At 49.3% G+C, this 12,738-nt stretch overlaps 1 pseudogene; it reads right to left on the bottom strand.

Moving 5' to 3' along the window:
* The window catches only part of LOC141051084 (uncharacterized), a 30,674-nt pseudogene that overhangs the window by 11,617 nt on the left and 6,319 nt on the right, over positions 1–12,738 (bottom strand).

Here is a 12,738-nt window from a genome sequence, read left to right as displayed (position 1 = left end):
CTGTAGGGTATCAGCCTACTCAGGACAAATTTCAAAACAATTTTTGGGGTCCAATTTCTCCTGTTACCCTTAGGAAAATAAAAAATTGGGGGCAAAAATATTTTTGTGGAAAAAAATGATTTTTTTATTTTCACGTCCGAGTGTTATAAACTTCTGTGAAGCACTTGGGGGTTCAAAGTGCTCACCACACATCTAGATAAGTTCCGTGGGGGGTCTAGTGTCCAAAATGGGGTCACTTGTGGGGAGTTTCAATAGTTTAGGTACATCAGGGGCTCTCCAAACGCACATGACACCCGCAGACCATTCCATCAAAGTCTGCATTCCAAAACGTCACTGCTTCCCTTCCGATCCCCGACGTGTGCCCATACAGTAGTTTTCTCCCACATATGGGGTATCAGCGTACTCAGGACAAATTGGACAACTTTTGGGGTCCAATTTCTCCTGGTACCCTTGGGAAAATAAAAAAATGGTGATTAAAAGATCATGTTTGTGGAAAAAATACAAATTTTTTATTTTCACGCCCGGGTGTTATAAACTTCTGTGAAGCACTGGGGGGGTCAAAGTGCTCACCACACATCTAGATAAGTTCCTTGGGGGGTCTAGTTTCCAAAATGGTGTCATTTGTGGGGGGGTTCCACTGTTTTGGTACATCAGGATTTTTCCAAACGCAACATGGTGTCCGATCTCAATTCCAGCCCAAAACGTCAAATGGCGCTGCTTCCCTTCCGAGCTCTGCCATGCGCCCAAATAGTGGTTTACCCCCACATGTGGGGTATCAGCGTACTCAGGACAAATTGCACAATAACTTTTAGGGTCCTGTTACCCTTGGGGAAAATAAAAATTGAGGGTGAAAAGATCATTTTTGTGGAAAAAATATGATTTTTTAATTGTACCGCTGTATGTTATAAACTTCTGTAAAGCCCTTGTGGGTTCAAAGTTCTCACCACATATCTAGATAAGTTCCTTGGGGGGTCTAGTTTCCAAAATGGGGTCACTTGTAGGGGGTTTCCACTGTTTAGGTACATCAGGGACTCTCCAAACGTGACATGGCGTCCAATCTGAATTCCAGCCAATTTTGCATTGAAAAAGTCAAACGGCGCTCCTTCCATTCTGAGCTCTGCCATGCGCCGAAACAGTCGTTCCCCCCCACATATCAGGTATCTGCGTTCTCAGGACAAATTGCACAATAACTTTTGCAGTTCAATTTCTCCTGTTACCCTTGGTAAAATAAAAAAAATTGAACCTGAAGTATTTTTTTTATGAAAAAAAGTTAGATGTTCATTTTTTTTTAAATATTCAAAAAAATTCCTGTGACGCACCTAAAGGGTTAATAAACTTCTTGAATGTGGTTTTGAGCACCTTAAGGGGTGCAGTTTTTAGAATTGTGTCACTTTTGGGTATTTTCTATCATATAGACCCCTCAAAGTGGCTTCAAATGTGATGTGGTCCTAAAAATAAAATGGTGTTGTAAAAATGAGAAATCGCTGGTCAACTTTTAACCCTTATAACTTCCTAACAAAAAAAAATTTTGGTTCCAAAATTGTGCTGATGTAAAGTAAACATGTGGGAAATGTTAGTTATCAAGTTTTTTGTGTGCCGTATCTCTGTGATTTAAGGGCATAAAAATTCAAAGTTGGAAAATCGCGAAATTTTCAAAATTTTTGCCAAATTTCCGTTTTTCTCACAAATAAACGCAAGTTATTTGAATGAAATTTTACCACTAACATGAAGTACAATATGTCACGAGAAAACAAAGTCAGAATCACCGGGATCCATGGAAGCGTTCCAGAGTTATGACCTCATAAAGGTACAGTGGTCAGAATTGTAAAAATTGGCCAGTCATGAACGTGCAAACCACCCTTGGGGGTGAAGGGGTTAAACTCTCAATATAGCGAAGGCAAGGGTTTGTGCCCTTCGCTGATGGGTTGTATTGATAAGTCATTAACTTAGTGTGTCGTAAAAATTACCTGGCAAAATAATTCTACAGGTCAGTACAATTAGAAAGATACAGAACTTGTCAACTTTTTAAAATTAATTTAGCAGTGAAAATATTTTTTTATTGTATTTCCATCCAACAATGACTCTCTCCAATCATAAAAAGGCAGCCGAAGCAAGAAAAAGTAGACATCTTCAGTTCTGACCTAATTTTATTATTATGCTTTGCTTATAAAATGCCATTAATTCCACAGCACTTTACATACATTATCAGCACTGTCCCCATTGGGGCTCACAATCTAAATCTACACCTCCCTCATGCAAGTAAGGAAAGTTTTCTATAGAGAGAAGTCACACCCATACCCAACTGGATATCATAAAAGGCCGAACGGATTCATGTGCCCCCTGAGGATCCAGAGGGGAGGCTGCAACATACTGACAACAAGGGAAGAGGAAGGTGTGTCAGTGGATAGGTGGACACGAAGACCCAGGGTAAGAAAGTAAAAGCACGTTCATGAAAAAGGAGAGATGGAATAGTAAGTAGAACCAAAATATAACGGAAACTAGAATACCCTCCTAGAAACCTAAAAGAGATAAAAGGAAAAGGAGCTGGGAGGGTAGACAAACATATTGTAAGGTAGCGCCGTCATTCAAGTAGGGGATACTCGCTTGGCAGCCAAATTAATCATAATTTTTTTTCAAAAAACCATAACAATCCATGCGGTTTATTCAGTTATCATAAACCACAGCAGCAACATAAAGTTTATATAAACAGCTTAGCGTCCATGACAGAGTTCAGCTCTGTAATCCCTGTGGTCACACAGATTCTGCATACACAGGCTCTTCAGCCTCAGTTATCTCACCCGTCAGGGTTCACTCATGGTTCCTTCTCCACGCTGCAGACGTCCAGCCCCTACAGGGAATTACCAGGCACGTGCAGCCATTACACACAGCGTTCACTTGCTGTCAGAAGGCAGCCCCATCTCTCTCTCAGACGGGACCTTCCAAAACGGACCAACCAGGTCCCAGCATTCACTCATGTGACCTACCCTGGCCACCTTATGTGGTCCGTAGCCACGCCCACCGGTCACATGGCTATGACCTCATCACAGGTCCTTCAACCACTCATACATACTTTATAATAGCGTTCCTTAAACACACCCCCTGGGTGGGTTTGTAGGTAACTAGTTCAGCCCATCTCACCAGTTACCTGGAGACTTCCCAAACACATTGAAACAGCACCTCAGCAGTATCACTGCTGATCAACAGATCACACAAGTCTCCATCCCAAGGCCACCCACCTTGAGATACATAACGGTCATTCAGTATTCTGCCACTCATCCTCTCTCCTGGGACATCCACACAGCGCCCCCTAGCGGACACAGTGGTCACTACACCACACACCTCCCCCCTCTGTTCAAACTTGTGGGGTTGAACACACAACATTACACCAGGATCTCGAGACCGATCACTCATTACACCTTGCCCCACAGGTCGAGAGAACCATCTCCGTCCGTCATACGGCCTTATTCCTACGTTAGGCCTCCCCCGCCCCCAGCGGTCAGAATACCGGTCATTGTCTTTGACCCTCCAGTCACGGTCTGTCTGCGTCGTCAGACACTGTTTAGTCACCATCCTCTCTCTAACTAAGCGTCTTGTAACAAATGGTACCCCACCATGTCTAAGTTTGCTTTTCAGTGCATTAACCTCACGGTTCATTGCACCTGCTGTCTCTGTAGCATCCTCCAGTTCACACTGTAACCTACGGTGCAACGTATTGGCACGTTGAGCCTCTTTCTCTGCTTCGTCCACCTGGCACTTCAGCTGTTTCAGACGCACATTATTTCCCTTCGCCAGGTCTTTGTACTGCTCAGAACTTCGCCTTTCATCATCCATTTGCCTTAGTACAACCTTCAGTTTTTTCTCCGTACGACGTACTTGTTTGCTAGCAGATTGTCGCACTTTAATTTCTGCATCAAGCTGTTCCTCCAGTAGTGCAACCTTTGCTTCTAACTCCTTATTCTGGCGAACTAATTGCTGACGGGCACTCATTCTTCTGAGCATTACTATGTTCTGTCTTCAGATCAGCATTCATCTGGTCAACCTGAAGTGTGGCCTTTCTAAGCCTGTCATTGGCTAATTCAATGTTGCCGTGTTATTCCTCTTCCAGCTGAACAATGCAAGACTCTAACCGCCTCTTTTCTTCCAAAGCCAAAGCATCTTTACCACTGTTGTTGGCAATCACATCAGCCAGTTCATCTCTTTCCTGCTGTGCTTGCCTTTTAGCATGCTCTGCAGCAGCAAGCTTCTCTTGCATATGGATCATCTCTGCTTCCATACTCTCCAGTTTCTTCTTGTCTTCACTCTGTTCATCACTCAGGCCTGGCCGCTGAAAGTCTTCGTCCCACTTCTTCTCCCGCAGAAGACCTCTTACAGTTTCTGTGAGTACTCCTACCTCTTCTCTGAGGGACTTATTCAGACCTTGCCACAATGCCAGGTGACCTTTGAGCTCGAAGACTTCTTTCTCTAGTTCATCCAGTCTGTGCTCCCTCTCTCTCTCAGAGCCACAGTCACCCCTAGAGTCTGAGTCACGCCGATCATCCAAGAGAACCCTCCAGTTACCCTCTGACAGTGTGTCCACTCCAGTCGTCTCATCTCCCAGTCCACCATCCGTCATGTCACGAGACGTCAGGTCCATAAGTTGGGCAGATGTACCCCTTCTTCCGGTCACTTCTGCCACTGACCTGTCCAGCTTAGCAGGCGTCACCATCACCATGTCTGCTAACCCAACAGTAGGAACATCTCCATCCTCCTGCCATATATCATGAAACAAGACAAAGTCCCGACCCCTCTCAAAAGGTATGCACTAAGTTGGGTGGCATACTACCACCTTGGCACTCCCCCTTTGTCATCTCAATCAAGACTCTGTCCACCGTATAATTCACAATGACCCCATGGTCGCATCGAACTCTGATGTTTTTCTCGGTCAGAGATAAAAACAAGCAGAGTTCCTGTCAGAGTCACCTGACTCTCTGAGTCCAGCCTACCAGAGACTCCTTCCCAGTGCAGCAAGGTACACACCTGTGGCCCGTCGTTATCTGGAAAATACATGCTGCACTCCTCAAGACATACACACACACACACTGTGGTTCCCCAGACCTGTCCACTGAGGTACCCAGTGCTGCCCCTTTTGCAAACTCGACCCCTTTCTGGACCACCATCCCAATTTGGGCCACCGCCTCCCTCTGGGACTCCACGCCTTTTTGGGATACCACCCCGATTTGGGTCACCGCCCCCTTCTGGGACTCCACCCTCTTATGGGCTACCACCCCGATTTGGGCCACCGCCCCCTTTCGGGATTTCCCCATGTCCGTTTTACCGGTCTCCTTAGACCTCAGTTCACACAACACAGTTTATGTCTCTTACGATACCAAACAAGTCCTTGCTGGCACCACCACAGCTCCTGCTGTCACCGATCACCGACACCACTGGCTGCCGTTCACATACAGCTGCTGGTGTCACCTTCGTAACCCTGCCGAGTTACAGGAAGCCGCTTGTCCCCTTCGTAACCCCACCGAGTTACAGCAAGCCGCTTGCCCCCTTCGTAACCCCGCCGAGTTACAGCAAGCCGCTTGTCACCTTCTTGACTCCCACTGAGTCACCGCAGCTGAGTTGAGATAAGAGAAAAAAAACCACACCAGACAAAACTCACGTGTCCTGTCTGTGTGCTATTCAGGACGTTCCGTCTCCACCTGAGAGCGTCCAACACACAGGGCGCACCGGGTGCTATTAAGGGAGCCGACCCTCCTCCCAGGGTTTCCCAACACACCGGCCTCACCAGGGCCATGGGGCTCAGCGGGTGCTCTTCGGGACATCCATCTCCTCCTGAGACTGCCCAACACTCACGCCTCACCAGGTCCAAGGTCATACCACGTGCTCCAGGGATCCGATTCTTCTCCTAGAATCTCCCAACAGTGACCCTCCAGGACCTTGCTCACTGAACCCTCCAGGTACACAGTCTTTCCCATTGACCCAGGTCAGTACAACACGAACACGTGTCAGTTACCTGTGTCGGCCACACAGGTCCTCGGATACCTCTTCTCCACAGAGGCACCCTATAGCAATCACCAGTCTCTTTCTCACTGACCCCGGTCAGTACAACATGACTTTCACGGCTGTCACCTGCTGGCCGTGCAAGTTCTCGGACCCCTCTACCGCAGAGGTGTCCTGTAAGTCTTTTCCACTGACTCCAGTCAGCATATCACACGGCTTTCCAGACCGTCAGCCCTCCTGGCTCAGCGTCGCCAGCACTGCAACATGCGTTTTTGGAAACCGTTGCCCTTAGCAACCAAATTTTGCAGTCCTCTTCTGTTGCTCCTAGCAACAAGGCTACAACATTGTCCATAGCATTCTCCACCAATTGTAAGGTAGTGCTGTCATTCAAGTAGGGGATACTCGCTTGGCAGCCAAATAAGCACGTCCGGCACGGGTTTTTCATAAAACCATAACAATCCATGCGGTTTATTCAGTCATCATAAACCACAGCAGCAACATAAAGTTCATATAAACAGCTTAGCGTCCATGACAGAGTTTAGCTCTGTAATCCCTGTGGTCACACAGGTTCTGCATACGCAGGCTCTTCAGCCTCAGTTATCTCACCCGTCAGGGTTCACTCATGGTTCCTTCTCCATGCTGCAGATGTCCATCCCCTCCAGGGAATTACCAGGCACGTGCCGCCATTACACACAGCGTTCATTTGCTGTCAGAAGGCATCCCCATCTCTCTCTCAGACGGGACCTTCCAAAACGGACCAACCAGGTCCCAGCATTCACTCATGTGACCTACCCTGGCCACCTTATATGGTCCGTAGCCACGCCCACCGGTCACATGGCTATGACCTCATCACAGGTCCTTCAACCACTCATACATACTTTATAATAGCGTTCTTTAAAAACACCCCCTGGGTGGGTTTGTAGGTAACTAGTCACCCATCTCACCAGTTACCTGGAGACTTCCCAAACACATTGAAACAGCACCTCAGCAGTATCACTGCTGATCAACAGACACACAAGTCTCCATCCCAAGGCCACCCACCTTGAGATGCATAACGGTCATTCAGTATTCTGCCACTCATCTTCTCTCCTGGGACATCCACACAGCGCCCCCTAGCGGACACAGTGGTCACTACACCACTAAAAATACACACACACACACACACACACGTGCATCTCACAAAATTAGAATGTCATCAAAAAGTTAGTTTATTTAAGTTCTTCAATACAAAAACTGAAACTCATATTACTGTATTTTTCACTTTATAAGACGCTCCGGATTTTAAGACGCACCCCAAATTTTGAGGAGAAAAATAGGAAAAAATGTTTTTTTTAATAAAATGGTGGTGCTTCTTATAATCCAGGCGTCTTATTGCTTACCGGTCTGTCCCCGGGGTGCTGTCGCCCACTCTGTCCCCGGGGTGCTGCCGCCGCCGCACTGGGTCCCTCGGGTGCTGCCGCCGCCGCCGCACTGGGTCCCCCCCGGTGCCTGCCGCCGCCGTCGGGCTCTGTCCCGTGCTGCGTGGGGGGGCTCTGCCGTTCCATCCATGCCTGTGCGGTGGCTTGCTTCCTGGAAATTGGCCGCCGCGCAAGCGCAGATGGAGATCTTGGCATTGAAATCTCGGGAGATGAGATTTCAGCGCTGAAATCTCATCTCCCGAGATTTCAATGCGAGATCTCCATCTGCGCTTGCGTGGCGGCCATTTTCCAGGAAGCAAGCCACCGCACAGGCATGGATGGAACGGCAGAGCCCCCCACGCAGCGCGGGACAGAGCCCGACGGCGGCGGCAGGTACCGGGGGACCCAGCGCGGCAGCACCCGAGGGACCCAGCGCGTAGGCGGCAGCACCCGGAGGACCCAGCGCGGTGGCGGCAAGTATCGGACACCCGCAGCGGCAGCACAAAAAACCGTATGTTTGCATTGTAAGACGCACCCCTATTTTCCCCCCAAATTTGGGGGAAAAAAGTGCGTCTTACAAAGCGAAAAATACGGTAATTCAAAATAGTACTGGACATTGAATGATATCTGTGACTTCTCTGCTACTCACCTGGGCGATTATCTGCAGGAATCTCCTCGTTACACCGCTCATCATTCCTCACATATGTCGCTGTAGTATTAATATGGGTCAGATCTTCACCCTGAAACAAATACTGTAAAAGTCACTGACAGAGGGAGAAGTCACATCTATGATCAGCTCTAATCCTGCCATCTCCACCGTTCTCATTACACAAGTATAAAACATATAATACTGGTTGGTAAAACAAGACTGAGCACAAGACCTTCACAGCCGTCTACACATCATAGGGGAGATCTCATGACACCTTCTCTCCATTGTAATGCAGTGACCCCTGTGGCAGTTAAGGGGCGCTATGTGGGCTCCCCAGGTCATGCATACAGGATTTCCCTCTGTGGTGATGCAGAAACAGTGACTGGCAGGGTTGTGAATGACCGATATATCTCAGGGATGGATGCTCCCTGAGATGCAACCTGGAGTGTTTTATTATTAGTGCACGTGAGCACTAATATAACGGTTAGTGTACCTGGGTCCGGGTTGCAGGTAGCTATGAGAGATGGGAGGGTCAGGCTACCCATATTACCTTCCCTTTGGGTGAGGGTGCTGGCTGTACCCGTTTTCCTTCAGGACCTGCCGTGAGGTCATGACCAGGTGACCAGCCATGTGATCCATACCTCACCTGGGGTGGGGTTACAGCCTACATAATGAAGGTGTGTTTAGCACATGGGAGAGTGTTGGGAGTCTGGATTGTGCACAGATTTCCATGCTTTAGGTGGGACACTACAGAGTTGTCTGTAACCTGGGAGGTAGAAGGCCTCCTGTGTGTGTGGCTCCAGGCCAACCCTGCTTACTGGATATAGCACAGCCTGGGGAAGCAGTGCTGGCTTTCCTGAACCAGAGGAACGAGGTCTGTGAGATACCTCCAGAGTGGACGGTCGGACAACCGTGAGTGGCACTGACCTCGGTCAGTAAGAGACTGTACTGTCCTATGGAACTGAGTGTTTAACGGACATTGCCCTGGCCTGTGTGTGACAGGGTCTGAGGGAGCAAAGCTCTGTTTATGGACATTATTATTTTATGTTGCCGGACCTAAAGGCTGACTACTCTGTGTTTGTGCTGCTGGGGATATGGAGCAATAAACACAGGAGAACTTTTAAGGAAACTGAGTCTTCCTGTATGTTATAGCGCTGCCAAGCGGGCATTCCCCAATGCACTCAGTGAGCGCTGCCTTACATACGGTGGAGAATGCGGGCACTTTTGTAGCCTTGTTGCTAAGGGCATTGGACGAGGTCTACAAACTCGGTTGCTAAGGGCAACAGTCCAGGAGGCACGTGTGAGGTGTTTTGCTGTGACTCGTCAGCGTGCTGTGGCTCGGTGGGGTCATGAAAGTGACAAGCGTCTGGCTGTAACTCGGCAGGGTTACGAAGTTTGCTGTGGATCGGCGGGTCCACGAAGACAGCACAGCAGGAGCGTGCAGTGACTTGTGGCAGCGGGAGCTGCAGTTACAGTTGCAGCAAGAGGTTCTGCAGCAGCATGAGCTGCAGTGACACCATCAGCTGCTTGTTCGGCAGCCGGAGTTGCCGGTGGTTTGTGGCTATAGCAGGAGCTGTGGCAGTGCCAGCTGGAGCTGGTGGGGTGTCATAAAAAGACATCAGTGGTCAAGGTCGCACAAACTCTTAAAGGGCCAGTACAGACACATACGTGTACAGTGCGAACTGGGGCCTGAGAGTGCCGTGGGGGAGAGTGTGTGTACCTGAATGGTTCAGGGTGCAAGGTCCTGGAGGGTCAGTATTGGGAGATCCTAGGAGGAGGATCAGATCCCTGAAGCACGTGCTGCGACCTTGGACCTGGTGAGGCGTGAGTGATGGACGGTCTCAGGAGGGGATTAATGTCCTGAATAGCACCCGCTGAGGCCCTGAACCTGGTGGCCGGTGTGTTGGGAGACCCTGGGAGGAGGGTCGGATCCCTGAATAGCACCTGGTGAGGCTTGTGTGTTGGACGGGTCCAAAGTGGGGACGGACGTCCTGAATAGCACACAGTGTTAGGAACGGCGGAACGCACTAAATAAAATTAAATAATAAAGTGCGTTCACCGCTCGGGGTCCACCGTGCAGTAGATGTTACACCGCTGCTAGGTAATGACAGACGAGCAATATGGCGGTATAATGCGCACGGGTTCAACTTCACTTGGAGTGCGCAAAGTGGGCTCTGTTCACACACAGAGGCGTCGCAACAAAAACATACAAAAACGCTGAGCCTGTTAGTGTCACAGACCACAGGGAAATGCACACACGGTATCAGGTCACAGGATCAGGACCCAAGGCAGAGGAGCTGCATCCGTCTAGACCTACCGTGTGTGCGGCATCGCTACTGCGGATGCCAAGGAGGGCTGCAACTGCATCACGGCGTAGGACACTGCCGCTAGTCGACAAAGCTAGGAAACAGGCGCAATGTCGGACGCTAGAGAAAAGGTGCTGTGTGCACAGTGGCCTAAGGCTTGCCACTGACTGGCGCTGACTGCTGCACTAATTCCCTATCCACATGCGTAATATCAGAGGGGAGGGGTTTCAAATGAGTCAGTCACCAGAGTCATACATCCATCACCATTCACACATTTAGCTTTAAAAGTCTATACTAGCGTCTTTTATAGCCGTGCGGGACCTTCCAGATCTCCGAGATGGACCAATGAGATCTGGAACAGGACCTGGGCACATGACTCCCGATCTCCAATGGGAGATCGTCTCGTGAGCATGCCCAGTAGGAGCACAGAGGGACTGCTGCAAAGTAATCTCCTCTGTAGTAGATAGACAGCAGGAGACCGCAGAATGGGAGGAGCTGGATTCCTGCAGAGTAGACGCAGAAACCTGAAGCCTAACAGACAGGCCACGTGTGTTTGCAGAGTCAGTCACGGCCCTGCGTTGGGGGGGGGGGGGGGGGGAGCTACCGATCTTCTGCGGGTCTGGACTGTCAGGAGTGCCTTGGTCACATGGACGGTGATTCCACAAAGGCAGCTCCCATTAGAGAAAACGGGGTGGTGTCCCAAAAAGGGGGGCGGTAAGCAAAACAGCGATGGTTGCCCAAAAAGGGGTGGAGTCCCAAAATGGGGCTGTATCCCAAGAGGGACTAGTGGCCCAAAAAGGGGTGGTGTCACAAAAGGGGGAGATATCTCAAAAGGGAGTAGTTGCCCAAAAAGGGGTGGAGACCCGGGAATGGTGGTTACCCAAAAGGGGGTGGAGCTTCCCAAAGTAAAAGGGTGGCGCAGACAGATGGTTGCCAGGGGCAAGTGTACTATGTGTGTCCAGTCTGCTATTTAAACTACCCACCCGGCAAGAGGCTATGAACGTGTGCACTGCAGATGAATGAGGCAGAAATGTATGTACTGGTCGATTCTGGGACCCCGGTAACTCTGGTGAGGGTGTCACCCCAGGGATTTGTAATACCCAATAGGAAGGTCGGGGGTCACTTGCGTTCATGGGAGCACTATGGACTATCCAGTGGCCAGGGTGATACTTGAGATGATTTGGTACAGTACCGGACAGGATGTCGCTATAGTCCCGAATTTATGTTGTCCGCTAGTCATAGCCCAGGACTCTGAGCTGTTCTCTGACTTATGGGAGAGAGGAGCGGCTCTACAGCAGGAGGATGGAGGGCTCTTAGCTGAGGGCATTCAAAAAGAGAAAAAAAAAGCCAGCTCACCTGAAGGCATGTGTAGTGGATAGCCCGGACCACGTGCAGTCTTCACGCAGTAACCAAGGAAAAAGAAAAAAGGTCCAGCTTTGCAAATTCAAGTCCAATTTATTGTTAAAAACAAGTCCAAAACAGAGCAAAAAATGGTGTGTTCACATGAGTAACAAGTAGTAGATTACGCGTTTCGAACAATAGCTTGTTCTTTCTCAAAACCAAGAAAGAACAAGCTATTGTTCGAAACGCGTAATCTACTACTTGTTACTCATGTGAACACACCATTTTTTGCTCTGTTTTGGACTTGCTTTTAACAATAAATTGGACTTGAATTTGCAAAGCTGGACCTTTTTTCTTTTTTCTTAGCTGAGGGGGTTGTGTACCTTAAGGCGGTAATACCTCCTAAAATTGACGGGTCAGACGCAGGGGTGACCAGAGGAAAGGGTACGTTTGACCAACTTACTGACCAGAAGTCACCTGAAGAGTACCACAGTGTGACGGATAGTGGAGCTGACACCCGAACAGAGTGCAATACGTGCGTTTACCATACTGTGGTGTGTGACACAGACACCGGGGGTGACTGTGACGTGTTGTCGCCGTTAGCCACCACTAGGGCGGAGGACAACCTTGGGCAGACAGAAGCTCAAACCCAGAGTAATGATAGTGCGCCACAAGGTTAAGGCAGCATGACGCTGGTAGTCCTACCAGAATGTTTGAACGTTGAAGACGAGGAAGCTCCGGGAATGGGGTCTAACACTTTTAAAAATGGGACCGCTGCTTACAGGAGGACCGGTCAGTTGGTGGTGACTCCCATTCAGACGGTGACGGCAGTGACAAGGAGTGCAGTAAGACTGACTCAGGTCTAAATGGCAAGTCTACTGCCCGTCGCCGGAGACATAAAAGGCGGAAAGGGGCTGAACAAATGGCTCCCTCTGAGAAGATGGATAGGGAGGAGAGAGAGATCTGTCAACAGCTGGCGAAGGAGTGTTTAACCTCTTCGCGACCGCCCACAGTAGATAAACGTTGGCGCTTGCTGGGCATTGTGCAGCGCCGACGT

This window comes from Dendrobates tinctorius, unplaced genomic scaffold (assembly GCF_039654945.1).
Source record: "Dendrobates tinctorius isolate UK_male_01 unplaced genomic scaffold, ASM3965494v1 ptg000155l, whole genome shotgun sequence".
Lineage (NCBI taxonomy): Eukaryota > Metazoa > Chordata > Amphibia > Anura > Dendrobatidae > Dendrobates > Dendrobates tinctorius.
This window is presented reverse-complemented; position numbering and strand designations above follow the sequence as displayed.